We start from the raw sequence: 13,934 nt of genomic DNA on the forward strand, positions 1-13,934 counted from the left end.
AAGCACTTTCCCATACGGTGAAGCACTTTCCCATACGGTTGAAGCACTTTCCCATACGGTGAAGCACTTTCCCATACGGTGAAGCACTTTCCCATACGGTGAAGCACTTTCCCATACGGTGAAGCACTTTCCCATACGGTGAAGCACTTTCCCATACGGTGAAGCACTTTCCCATACGGTGAAGCACTTTCCCATACGGTGAAGCACTTTCCCATACGGTGAAGCACTTTCCCATACGGTGAAGCACTTTCCCATACGGTGAAGCACTTTCCCATACGGTGAAGCACTTTCCCATACGGTGAAGCACTTTCCCATACGGTGAAGCACTTTCCCATACGGTGAAGCACTTTCCCATACGGTGAAGCACTTTCCCATACGGTGAAGCACTTTCCCATACGGTGAAGCACTTTCCCATACGGTGAAGCACTTTCCCATACGGTGAAGCACTTTCCCATACGGTGAAGCACTTTCCCATACGGTGAAGCACTTTCCCATACGGTGAAGCACTTTCCCATACGGTGAAGCACTTTCCCATACGGTGAAGCACTTTCCCATACGGTGAAGCACTTTCCCATACGGTGAAGCACTTTCCCATACGGTGAAGCACTTTCCATACGGTGAAGCACTTTCCCATACGGTGAAGCACTTTCCCATACGGTGAAGCACTTTCCCATACGGTGAAGCACTTTCCCATACGGTGAAGCACTTTCCCATACGGTGAAGCACTTTCCCATACGGTGAAGCACTTTCCCATACGGTGAAGCACTTTCCCATACGGTGAAGCACTTTCCCATACGGTGAAGCACTTTCCCATACGGTGAAGCACTTTCCCATACGGTGAAGCACTTTCCCATACGGTGAAGCACTTTCCCATACGGTGAAGCACTTTCCCATACGGTGAAGCACTTTCCCATACGGTGAAGCACTTTCCATACGGTGAAGCACTTTCCCATACGGTGAAGCACTTTCCCATACGGTGAAGCACTTTCCCATACGGTGAAGCACTTTCCCATACGGTGAAGCACTTTGCCCTACGGTGAAGCACTTTCCCATACGGTGAAGCACTTTCCATACGGTGAAGCACTTTGCCCTACGGTGAAGCACTTTCCATACGGTGAAGCACTTTCCCATACGGTGAAGCACTTTCCCATACGGTGAAGCACTTTCCCATACGGTGAAGCACTTTCCCATACGGTGAAGCACTTTCCCATACGGTGAAGCACTTTCCCATACGGTGAAGCACTTTCCCATACGGTGAAGCACTTTCCCATACGGTGAAGCACTTTCCCATACGGTGAAGCACTTTCCCATACGGTGAAGCACTTTCCCATACGGTGAAGCACTTTCCCATACGGTGAAGCACTTTGCCATACGGTGAAGCACTTTCCCATACGGTGAAGCACTTTCCCATACGGTGAAGCACTTTCCCATACGGTGAAGCACTTTCCCATAGGTGAAGCACTTTGCCTACGGTGAAGCACTTTCCCATACGGTGAAGCACTTTCCCATAGGGTGAAGCACTTTCCATACGGTGAAGCACTTTCCCATACGGTGAAGCACTTTCCCATACGGTGAAGCACTTTCCCATACGGTGAAGCACTTTCCCATACGGTGAAGCACTTTCCCATACGGTGAAGCACTTTCCCATACGGTGAAGCACTTTCCCATACGGTGAAGCACTTTGCCCTACGGTGAAGCACTTTCCCATACGGTGAAGCACTTTCCCATACGGTGAAGCACTTTCCCATACGGTGAAGCACTTTCCCATACGGTGAAGCACTTTCCCATACGGTGAAGCACTTTCCCATACGGTGAAGCACTTTCCCATACGGTGAAGCACTTTCCCATACGGTGAAGCACTTTCCCATACGGTGAAGCACTTTCCCATACGGTGAAGCACTTTCCCATACGGTGAAGCACTTTGCCATACGGTGAAGCACTTTCCCATACGGTGAAGCACTTTCCCATACGGTGAAGCACTTTCCCATACGGTGAAGCACTTTCCCATACGGTGAAGCACTTTCCATACGGTGAAGCACTTTCCCATACGGTGAAGCACTTTCCCATACGGTGAAGCACTTTCCCATACGGTGAAGCACTTTCCCATACGGTGAAGCACTTTCCCATACGGTGAAGCACTTTCCCATACGGTGAAGCACTTTCCCATACGGTGAAGCACTTTCCCATACGGTGAAGCACTTTCCCATACGGTGAAGCACTTTCCCATACGGTGAAGCACTTTCCCATACGGTGAAGCACTTTCCCATACGGTGAAGCACTTTCCCATACGGTGAAGCACTTTCCCATACGGTGAAGCACTTTGCCCATACGGTGAAGCACTTTCCCATACGGTGAAGCACTTTCCCATACGGTGAAGCACTTTCCCATACGGTGAAGCACTTTCCCATACGGTGAAGCACTTTCCCATACGGTGAAGCACTTTCCCATACGGTGAAGCACTTTCCCATACGGTGAAGCACTTTCCCATACGGTGAAGCACTTTCCCATACGGTGAAGCACTTTCCCATACGGTGAAGCACTTTCCATACGGTGAAGCACTTTCCCATACGGTGAAGCACTTTCCCATACGGTGAAGCACTTTCCCATACGGTGAAGCACTTTCCCATACGGTGAAGCACTTTGCCCATACGGTGAAGCACTTTCCCATACGGTGAAGCACTTTCCCATACGGTGAAGCACTTTCCCATACGGTGAAGCACTTTCCCATACGGTGAAGCACTTTCCCATACGGTGAAGCACTTTCCCATACGGTGAAGCACTTTCCATACGGTGAAGCACTTTCCCATACGGTGAAGCACTTTCCCATACGGTGAAGCACTTTCCATACGGTGAAGCACTTTCCATACGGTGAAGCACTTTCCCATACGGTGAAGCACTTTCCCATACGGTGAAGCACTTTTCCATACGGTGAAGCACTTTCCCATACGGTGAAGCACTTTCCCATACGGTGAAGCACTTTCCCATACGGTGAAGCACTTTCCCATACGGTGAAGCACTTTCCCATACGGTGAAGCACTTTCCCATACGGTGAAGCACTTTCCCATACGGTGAAGCACTTTCCCATACGGTGAAGCACTTTCCCATACGGTGAAGCACTTTCCCATACGGTGAAGCACTTTCCCATACGGTGAAGCACTTTCCCATACGGTGAAGCACTTTCCCATACGGTGAAGCACTTTCCCATACGGTGAAGCACTTTCCCATACGGTGAAGCACTTTCCCATACGGTGAAGCACTTTCCCATACGGTGAAGCACTTTCCATACGGTGAAGCACTTTCCCATACGGTGAAGCACTTTCCCATACGGTGAAGCACTTTCCCATACGGTGAAGCACTTTCCCATACGGTGAAGCACTTTCCCATACGGTGAAGCACTTTCCCATACGGTGAAGCACTTTCCCATACGGTGAAGCACTTTCCCATACGGTGAAGCACTTTCCCATACGGTGAAGCACTTTCCCATACGGTGAAGCACTTTCCCATACGGTGAAGCACTTTCCCATACGGTGAAGCACTTTCCCATACGGTGAAGCACTTTCCCATACGGTGAAGCACTTTCCCATACGGTGAAGCACTTTGCCATACGGTGAAGCACTTTGTCCTACGGTGAAGCACTTTCCCATACGGTGAAGCACTTTCCCATACGGTGAAGCACTTTCCCATACGGTGAAGCACTTTCCCATACGGTGAAGCACTTTGCCCTACGGTGAAGCACTTTGGTCTACGGTGAAGCACTTTCCCATACGGTGAAGCACTTTCCCATACGGTGAAGCACTTTCCCATACGGTGAAGCACTTTCCCATAGGGTGAAGCACTTTCCCATACGGTGAAGCACTTTCCCATACGGTGAAGCACTTTCCATACGGTGAAGCACTTTGCCATACGGTGAAGCACTTTCCCATACGGTGAAGCACTTTCCCATACGGTGAAGCACTTTCCCATACGGTGAAGCACTTTCCCATACGGTGAAGCACTTTCCCATACGGTGAAGCACTTTCCCATACGGTGAAGCACTTTCCCATACGGTGAAGCACTTTCCCATACGGTGAAGCACTTTCCCATACGGTGAAGCACTTTCCCATACGGTGAAGCACTTTCCCATACGGTGAAGCACTTTCCCATACGGTGAAGCACTTTCCCATACGGTGAAGCACTTTCCCATACGGTGAAGCACTTTCCCATACGGTGAAGCACTTTGCCCTACGGTGAAGCACTTTCCCATACGGTGAAGCACTTTCCCATACGGTGAAGCACTTTCCCATACGGTGAAGCACTTTGCCCTACGGTGAAGCACTTTCCCATACGGTGAAGCACTTTCCCATACGGTGAAGCACTTTCCCATACGGTGAAGCACTTTGCCCTACGGTGAAGCACTTTCCCATACGGTGAAGCACTTTCCCATACGGTGAAGCACTTTCCCATACGGTGAAGCACTTTCCCATACGGTGAAGCACTTTCCCATACGGTGAAGCACTTTCCCATACGGTGAAGCACTTTCCCATACGGTGAAGCACTTTCCCATACGGTGAAGCACTTTGCCCTACGGTGAAGCACTTTCCATACGGTGAAGCACTTTCCCATACGGTGAAGCACTTTCCCATACGGTGAAGCACTTTCCCATACGGTGAAGCACTTTCCCATACGGTGAGGCACTTTCCCATACGGTGAAGCACTTTCCCATACGGTGAAGCACTTTCCCATACGGTGAAGCACTTTCCCATACGGTGAAGCACTTTCCCATACGGTGAAGCACTTTGCCCTACGGTGAAGCACTTTCCCATACGGTGAAGCACTTTCCATACGGTGAAGCACTTTCCCATACGGTGAAGCACTTTCCCATACGGTGAAGCACTTTCCCATACGGTGAAGCACTTTGCCCTACGGTGAAGCACTTTCCCATACGGTGAAGCACTTTCCCATACGGTGAAGCACTTTCCCATACGGTGAAGCACTTTCCCTACGGTGAAGCACTTTCCCATACGGTGAAGCACTTTCCCATACGGTGAAGCACTTTCCCATACGGTGAAGCACTTTGCCCTACGGTGAAGCACTTTCCCATACGGTGAAGCACTTTCCCATACGGTGAAGCACTTTCCCATATGGTGAAGCACTTTCCCATACGGTGAAGCACTTTGCCCTACGGTGAAGCACTTTCCATACGGTGAAGCACTTTCCCATACGGTGAAGCACTTTCCCATACGGTGAAGCACTTTCCCATACGGTGAAGCACTTTCCCATACGGTGAAGCACTTTCCCATACGGTGAAGCACTTTCCCATACGGTGAAGCACTTTCCCATACGGTGAAGCACTTTCCCATACGGTGAAGCACTTTCCCATACGGTGAAGCACTTTGCCATACGGTGAAGCACTTTCCCATACGGTGAAGCACTTTCCCATACGGTGAAGCACTTTCCCATACGGTGAAGCACTTTCCCATACGGTGAAGCACTTTCCCATACGGTGAAGCACTTTCCCATACGGTGAAGCACTTTCCCATACGGTGAAGCACTTTCCCATACGGTGAAGCACTTTCCCATACGGTGAAGCACTTTCCCATACGGTGAAGCACTTTCCCATAGGGTGAAGCACTTTGCCCTACGGTGAAGCACTTTCCATACGGTGAAGCACTTTCCCATACGGTGAAGCACTTTCCCATACGGTGAAGCACTTTGCCATACGGTGAAGCACTTTCCATACGGTGAAGCACTTTCCCATACGGTGAAGCACTTTCCCATACGGTGAAGCACTTTCCCATACGGTGAAGCACTTTCCCATACGGTGAAGCACTTTCCCATACGGTGAAGCACTTTCCCATACGGTGAAGCACTTTCCCATACGGTGAAGCACTTTCCCATACGGTGAAGCACTTTCCCATACGGTGAAGCACTTTCCCATACGGTGAAGCACTTTCCCATACGGTGAAGCACTTTCCCATACGGTGAAGCACTTTCCCATACGGTGAAGCACTTTCCCATACGGTGAAGCACTTTCCCATACGGTGAAGCACTTTCCCATACGGTGAAGCACTTTCCCATACGGTGAAGCACTTTCCCATACGGTGAAGCACTTTCCCATACGGTGAAGCACTTTCCCATACGGTGAAGCACTTTCCCATACGGTGAAGCACTTTCCCATACGGTGAAGCACTTTCCCATACGGTGAAGCACTTTCCCATACGGTGAAGCACTTTGCCCTACGGTGAAGCACTTTCCCATACGGTGAAGCACTTTCCCATACGGTGAAGCACTTTCCCATACGGTGAAGCACTTTCCCATACGGTGAAGCACTTTCCCATACGGTGAAGCACTTTCCCATACGGTGAAGCACTTTCCCATACGGTGAAGCACTTTCCCATACGGTGAAGCACTTTCCCATACGGTGAAGCACTTTCCATACGGTGAAGCACTTTCCCATACGGTGAAGCACTTTCCCATACGGTGAAGCACTTTCCCATACGGTGAAGCACTTTCCCATACGGTGAAGCACTTTCCCATACGGTGAAGCACTTTCCCATACGGTGAAGCACTTTCCCATACGGTGAAGCACTTTCCCATACGGTGAAGCACTTTCCCATACGGTGAAGCACTTTCCCATACGGTGAAGCACTTTCCCATACGGTGAAGCACTTTCCCATACGGTGAAGCACTTTCCCATACGGTGAAGCACTTTCCCATACGGTGAAGCACTTTCCCATACGGTGAAGCACTTTCCCATACGGTGAAGCACTTTCCCATACGGTGAAGCACTTTCCCATACGGTGAAGCACTTTCCCATACGGTGAAGCACTTTCCCATACGGTGAAGCACTTTCCCATACGGTGAAGCACTTTCCCATACGGTGAAGCACTTTCCCATACGGTGAAGCACTTTCCCATACGGTGAAGCACTTTCCCATACGGTGAAGCACTTTCCCATACGGTGAAGCACTTTCCCATAGGGTGAAGCACTTTCCCATAGGGTGAAGCACTTTCCCATACGGTGAAGCACTTTCCCATACGGTGAAGCACTTTCCCATACGGTGAAGCACTTTCCCATACGGTGAAGCACTTTCCCATACGGTGAAGCACTTTCCCATACGGTGAAGCACTTTCCCATACGGTGAAGCAATTTCCCATACGGTGAAGCACTTTCCCATACGGTGAAGCACTTTCCCCTACGGTGAAGCACTTTCCCATGCGGAACAGCACTTTCCCATACGGTAAAGCACTTTCCCATACGGTAAAGCACTTTGCCATACGGTAAATCACTTTGCCATACGGTAAAGCACTTTGCCATACGGTAAAGCACTTTGCCATACGGTAAATCACTTTGCCATACGGTAAAGCACTTTGCCATACGGTAAAGCACTTTGCCATACGGTAAAGCACTTTGCCATACGGTGAAGCACTTTGCCATACGGTGAAGCACTTTCCCATACGGTGAAGCACTTTCCCATACGGTGAAGCACTTTCCCATACGGTGAAGCACTCTGCCCTACGGTGAAGCACTTTGCCCTACGGTGAAGCACTTTGCCCTACGGTGAAGCACTTTGCCCTACGGTGAAGCACTTTGCCATACGGTGAAGCACTTTCCCATACGGTGAAGCACGTTGCCCTACGGTGAAGCACTTTGCCATACGGTGAAGCACTTTGCCATACGGTGAAGCACTTTCCCATACGGTGGAGCACTTTCCCATACGGTGGAGCACTTTCCCATACGGTGGAGCACTTTCCCATACGGTGGAGCACTTTCCCATACGGTGGAGCACTTTCCCATACGGTGAAGCACTTTCCCATACGGTGAAGCACTTTCCCATACGGTGAAGCACTTTCCCATACGGTGAAGCACTTTCCCATACGGTGAAGCACTTTCCCATACGGTGAAGCACTTTGCCCTACGGTGAAGCACTTTGCCCTACGGTGAAGCACGTTGCCCTACGGTGAAGCACGTTGCCCTACGGTGAAGCACGTTGCCCTACGGTGAAGCACTTTGCCATACGGTGAAGCACTTTGCCATACGGTGAAGCACTTTGCCATACGGTGAAGCACTTTGCCCTACGGTGAAGCACTTTGCCCTACGGTGAAGCACGTTGCCCTACGGTGAAGCACGTTGCCCTACGGTGAAGCACGTTGCCCTACGGTGAAGCACGTTGCCCTACGGTGAAGCACTTTGCCCTACGGTGAAGCACTTTGCCCTACGAATAAGCACTTTGCCCTACGGTGAAGCACTTTGCCCTACGGTGAAGCACTTTCCCGCACGGTGAAGCACTTTGCCATACGGTGAAGCACTTTGCCATACGGTGAAGCACTTTGCCCTACGGTGAAGCACTTTGCCGCACGGTGAAGCACTTTGCCGCACGGTGAAGCACTTTGCCGCACGGTGAAGCACTTTGCCGCACGGTGAAGCACTTTGCCGCACGGTGAAGCACTTTGCCGCACGGTGAAGCACTTTGCCGCACGGTGAAGCACTTTGCCGCACGGTGAAGCACTTTGCCGCACGGTGAAGCACTTTGCCGCACGGTGAAGCACTTTCCCGCACGGTGAAGCACTTTCCCGCACGGTGAAGCGCTTTCCCGTACGGTGAAGCGCTTTCCCGTACGGTGAAGCGCTTTCCCGTACGGTGAAGCGCTTTCCCGTACGGTGAAGCGCTTTGCCGTACGGTGAAGCGCTTTGCCCTACGGTGAAGCGCTTTGCCCTACGGTGAAGCGCTTTGCCCTACGGTGAAGCGCTTTGCCCTACGGTGAAGCGCTTTGCCCTACGGTGAAGCGCTTTCCCATACGGTGAAGCGCTTTGCCCTACGGTGAAGCGCTTTGCCCTACGGTGAAGCGCTTTGCCCTACGGTGAAGCGCTTTGCCCTACGGTGAAGCGCTTTGCCCTACGGTGAAGCGCTTTGCCCTACGGTGAAGCGCTTTGCCCTACGGTGAAGCGCTTTGCCCTACGGTGAAGCGCTTTGCCCTACGGTGAAGCGCTTTGCCCTACGGTGAAGCGCTTTGCCCTACGGTGAAGCGCTTTGCCCTACGGTGAAGCGCTTTGCCCTACGGTGAAGCGCTTTGCCCTACGGTGAAGCGCTTTGCCCTACGGTGAAGCGCTTTGCCCTACGGTGAAGCGCTTTGCCCTACGGTGAAGCGCTTTGCCCTACGGTGAAGCGCTTTGCCCTACGGTGAAGCGCTTTGCCCTACGGTGAAGCGCTTTGCCCTACGGTGAAGCGCTTTGCCCTACGGTGAAGCGCTTTGCCCTACGGTGAAGCGCTTTGCCCTACGGTGAAGCGCTTTGCCCTACGGTGAAGCGCTTTGCCCTACGGTGAAGCGCTTTGCCCTACGGTGAAGCGCTTTGCCCTACGGTGAAGCGCTTTGCCCTACGGTGAAGCGCTTTGCCCTACGGTGAAGCGCTTTGCCCTACGGTGAAGCGCTTTGCCCTACGGTGAAGCGCTTTGCCCTACGGTGAAGCGCTTTGCCCTACGGTGAAGCGCTTTGCCCTACGGTGAAGCGCTTTGCCCTACGGTGAAGCGCTTTGCCCTACGGTGAAGCGCTTTGCCCTACGGTGAAGCGCTTTGCCCTACGGTGAAGCGCTTTGCCCTACGGTGAAGCGCTTTGCCCTACGGTGAAGCGCTTTGCCCTACGGTGAAGCGCTTTGCCCTACGGTGAAGCGCTTTGCCCTACGGTGAAGCGCTTTGCCCTACGGTGAAGCGCTTTGCCCTACGGTGAAGCGCTTTGCCCTACGGTGAAGCGCTTTGCCCTACGGTGAAGCGCTTTGCCCTACGGTGGAGCGCTTTGCCCTACGGTGGAGCGCTTTGCCCTACGGTGGAGCGCTTTGCCCTACGGTGGAGCGCTTTGCCCTACGGTGGAGCGCTTTGCCCTACGGTGGAGCGCTTTGCCCTACGGTGGAGCGCTTTGCCCTACGGTGGAGCGCTTTGCCCTACGGTGGAGCGCTTTGCCCTACGGTGGAGCGCTTTGCCCTACGGTGGAGCGCTTTGCCCTACGGTGGAGCGCTTTGCCCTACGGTGGAGCGCTTTGCCCTACGGTGGAGCGCTTTGCCCTACGGTGGAGCGCTTTGCCCTACGGTGGAGCGCTTTGCCCTACGGTGGAGCGCTTTGCCCTACGGTGGAGCGCTTTGCCCTACGGTGGAGCGCTTTGCCCTACGGTGGAGCGCTTTGCCCTACGGTGGAGCGCTTTGCCCTACGGTGGAGCGCTTTGCCCTACGGTGGAGCGCTTTGCCCTACGGTGGAGCGCTTTGCCCTACGGTGGAGCGCTTTGCCCTACGGTGGAGCGCTTTGCCCTACGGTGGAGCGCTTTGCCCTACGGTGGAGCGCTTTGCCCTACGGTGGAGCGCTTTGCCCTACGGTGGAGCGCTTTGCCCTACGGTGGAGCGCTTTGCCCTACGGTGGAGCGCTTTGCCCTACGGTGGAGCGCTTTGCCCTACGGTGGAGCGCTTTGCCCTACGGTGGAGCGCTTTGCCCTACGGTGGAGCGCTTTGCCCTACGGTGGAGCGCTTTGCCCTACGGTGGAGCGCTTTGCCCTACGGTGGAGCGCTTTGCCCTACGGTGGAGCGCTTTGCCCTACGGTGGAGCGCTTTGCCCTACGGTGGAGCGCTTTGCCCTACGGTGGAGCGCTTTGCCCTACGGTGGAGCGCTTTGCCCTACGGTGGAGCGCTTTGCCCTACGGTGGAGCGCTTTGCCCTACGGTGGAGCGCTTTGCCCTACGGTGGAGCGCTTTGCCCTACGGTGGAGCGCTTTGCCCTACGGTGGAGCGCTTTGCCCTACGGTGGAGCGCTTTGCCCTACGGTGGAGCGCTTTGCCCTACGGTGGAGCGCTTTGCCCTACGGTGGAGCGCTTTGCCCTACGGTGGAGCGCTTTGCCCTACGGTGGAGCGCTTTGCCCTACGGTGGAGCGCTTTGCCCTACGGTGGAGCGCTTTGCCCTACGGTGGAGCGCTTTGCCCTACGGTGGAGCGCTTTGCCCTACGGTGGAGCGCTTTGCCCTACGGTGGAGCGCTTTGCCCTACGGTGGAGCGCTTTGCCCTACGGTGGAGCGCTTTGCCCTACGGTGGAGCGCTTTGCCCTACGGTGGAGCGCTTTGCCCTACGGTGGAGCGCTTTGCCCTACGGTGGAGCGCTTTGCCCTACGGTGGAGCGCTTTGCCCTACGGTGGAGCGCTTTGCCCTACGGTGGAGCGCTTTGCCCTACGGTGGAGCGCTTTGCCCTACGGTGGAGCGCTTTGCCCTACGGTGGAGCGCTTTGCCCTACGGTGGAGCGCTTTGCCCTACGGTGGAGCGCTTTGCCCTACGGTGGAGCGCTTTGCCCTACGGTGGAGCGCTTTGCCCTACGGTGGAGCGCTTTGCCCTACGGTGGAGCGCTTTGCCCTACGGTGGAGCGCTTTGCCCTACGGTGGAGCGCTTTGCCCTACGGTGGAGCGCTTTGCCCTACGGTGGAGCGCTTTGCCCTACGGTGGAGCGCTTTGCCCTACGGTGGAGCGCTTTGCCCTACGGTGGAGCGCTTTGCCCTACGGTGGAGCGCTTTGCCCTACGGTGGAGCGCTTTGCCCTACGGTGGAGCGCTTTGCCCTACGGTGGAGCGCTTTGCCCTACGGTGGAGCGCTTTGCCCTACGGTGGAGCGCTTTGCCCTACGGTGGAGCGCTTTGCCCTACGGTGGAGCGCTTTGCCCTACGGTGGAGCGCTTTGCCCTACGGTGGAGCGCTTTGCCCTACGGTGGAGCGCTTTGCCCTACGTTGGAGCGCTTTGCCCTACGTTGGAGCGCTTTGCCCTACGTTGGAGCGCTTTGCCCTACGTTGGAGCGCTTTGCCCTACGTTGGAGCGCTTTGCCCTACGTTGGAGCGCTTTGCCCTACGTTGGAGCGCTTTGCCCTACGTTGGAGCGCTTTGCCCTACGTTGGAGCGCTTTGCCCTACGTTGGAGCGCTTTGCCCTACGTTGGAGCGCTTTGCCCTACGTTGGAGCGCTTTGCCCTACGTTGGAGCGCTTTGCCCTACGTTGGAGCGCTTTGCCCTACGTTGGAGCGCTTTGCCCTACGTTGGAGCGCTTTGCCCTACGTTGGAGCGCTTTGCCCTACGTTGGAGCGCTTTGCCCTACGTTGGAGCGCTTTGCCCTACGGTGGAGCGCTTTGCCCTACGTTGGAGCGCTTTGCCCTACGTTGGAGCGCTTTGCCCTACGTTGGAGCGCTTTGCCCTACGTTGGAGCGCTTTGCCCTACGTTGGAGCGCTTTGCCCTACGTTGGAGCGCGTTGCCCTACGGTGGAGCGCTTTGCCGCACGGTGAAGCGCTTTGCCCTACGGTGAAGCGCTTTGCCGCACGGTGAAGCGCTTTGCCGCACGGTGAAGCGCTTTGCCGCACGGTGAAGCGCTTTGCCGCACGGTGAAGCGCTTTGCCGCACGGTGAAGCGCTTTGCCGCACGGTGAAGCGCTTTGCCGCACGGTGAAGCGCTTTGCCGCACGGTGAAGCGCTTTGCCGCACGGTGAAGCACTTTCCCATACGGTGAAGCACTTTGCCCTACGGTGAAGCACTTTGCCCTACGGTGAAGCACGTTGCCCTACGGTGAAGCACTTTGCCATACGGTGAAGCACTTTGCCCTACGGTGAAGCACTTTGCCCTACGGTGAAGCACGTTGCCCTACGTTGAAGCACGTTGCCCTACGGTGAAGCACTTTGCCCTACGGTGAAGCACTTTGCCCTACGGTGAAGCATTTTGCCCAACGGTGAAGCACTTTGCCGCACGGTGAAGCACTTTGCCGCACGGTGAAGCACTTTGCCGCACGGTGAAGCACTTTGCCGCACGGTGAAGCACTTTGCCGCACGGTGAAGCACTTTCCCATACGGTGAAGCACTTTGCCCTACGGTGAAGCACTTTGCCCTACGGTGAAGCACGTTGCCCTACGGTGAAGCACGTTGCCCTACGGTGAAGCGCTTCGCCCTACGGTGAAGCGCTTCGCCCTACGGTGAAGCGCTTCGCCCTACGGTGAAGCGCTTCGCCCTACGGTGAAGCGCTTCGCCCTACGGTGAAGCGCTTCGCCATACGGTGAAGCGCTTCGCCATACGGTGAAGCGCTTCGCCATACGGTGAAGCGCTTCGCCATACGGTGAAGCGCTTCGCCATACGGTGAAGCGCTTCGCCCTACGGTGAAGCGCTTCGCCCTACGGTGAAGCGCTTCGCCCTACGGTGAAGCGCTTCGCCATACGGTGAAGCGCTTCGCCCTACGGTGAAGCGCTTCGCCCTACGGTGAAGCGCTTCGCCCTACGGTGAAGCGCTTCGCCATACGGTGAAGCGCTTCGCCCTACGGTGAAGCGCTTCGCCCTACGGTGAAGCGCTTCGCCCTACGGTGAAGCGCTTCGCCCTACGGTGAAGCGCTTCGCCCTACGGTGAAGCGCTTCGCCCTACGGTGAAGCGCTTCGCCCTACGGTGAAGCGCTTCGCCCTACGGTGAAGCGCTTCGCCCTACGGTGAAGCGCTTCGCCCTACGGTGAAGCGGTTCGCCCTACGGTGAAGCGGTTCGCCCTACGGTCAAGCGCTTCGCCCTACGGTGAAGCGCTTCGCCCTACGGTGAAGCGCTTCGCCCTACGGTCAAGCGCTTCGCCCTACGGTGAAGCGCTTCGCCCTACGGTGAGGCGCTTCGCCCGACGGTGAGGCACTTCGCCCGACGGTGAGGCACTTCGCCCTACGGTGAGGCACTTCGCCCTACGGTGAGGCACTTCGCCCTACGGTGAGGCACTTCGCCCTACGGTGAGGCACTTCCCCACACGGTGAGGCACTTCCCCACACGGTGAGGCACTTCCCCACACGGTGAGGCACTTCCCCACACGGTGAGGCACTTCCCCACACGGTGAGGCACTTCCCCACACGGTGAAGCACTTCCCCACACGGTGAAGCACTTTCCCACACGGTGCGCTTTCCCACACCGTAAAGTGCTTTCCCACACCGTAAAGTGCTTTCCCACA

Source organism: Octopus bimaculoides, unplaced genomic scaffold (genome assembly GCF_046866305.1).
Source record: "Octopus bimaculoides isolate indiv1 unplaced genomic scaffold, ASM4686630v1 contig120, whole genome shotgun sequence".
NCBI classification, from domain to species: domain Eukaryota; kingdom Metazoa; phylum Mollusca; class Cephalopoda; order Octopoda; family Octopodidae; genus Octopus; species Octopus bimaculoides.